This window comes from Cynoglossus semilaevis, unplaced genomic scaffold (assembly GCF_000523025.1).
Source record: "Cynoglossus semilaevis isolate Cse_v1.0 unplaced genomic scaffold, Cse_v1.0 C18529749, whole genome shotgun sequence".
Taxonomy (NCBI): domain Eukaryota; kingdom Metazoa; phylum Chordata; class Actinopteri; order Pleuronectiformes; family Cynoglossidae; genus Cynoglossus; species Cynoglossus semilaevis.
In genome coordinates this window covers 1-316 of record NW_007601468.1, presented here as the reverse complement: position 1 = coordinate 316, position 316 = coordinate 1, and the positions used below count along the sequence as shown (strand labels likewise).

General features: G+C 58.5%; 1 pseudogene; it reads left to right on the top strand.

The window, feature by feature from the left end:
- Positions 1–6: 6 nt before the first annotated feature.
- Positions 7–304, top strand: LOC107988279 (rapamycin-insensitive companion of mTOR pseudogene; annotated as a pseudogene).
- The last annotated feature ends 12 nt before the right edge of the window (positions 305–316 follow it).

Here is a 316-nt window from a genome sequence, read left to right as displayed (position 1 = left end):
TCCCCCCGGCTCCTCTCACATTCCTCTCCTCTTGCTCTGTCCAGGTTTCTCAAAGCGCTCAGCTTCGCCTCCCTGGACAAGGAGGAGCTCCTCAGTCCCATCAACCAAAGCACGCTGCACCGCTGCTCCTCTGTGCGCTCCATGGTCTCCAGCGCCACCTTTGGGTGCCAAGACGATTACATTGGCCTGGCGTTGCCCATGGACATCAATGACATGTTCCACATCAGAGACCTGTCCTACTTTCAGCAGAGGATCAGTCCGCCGTCGGAGGAGCGGAAACGCTTCCTGTTTGGCGACGGAGACGGTGAGGAGTGCT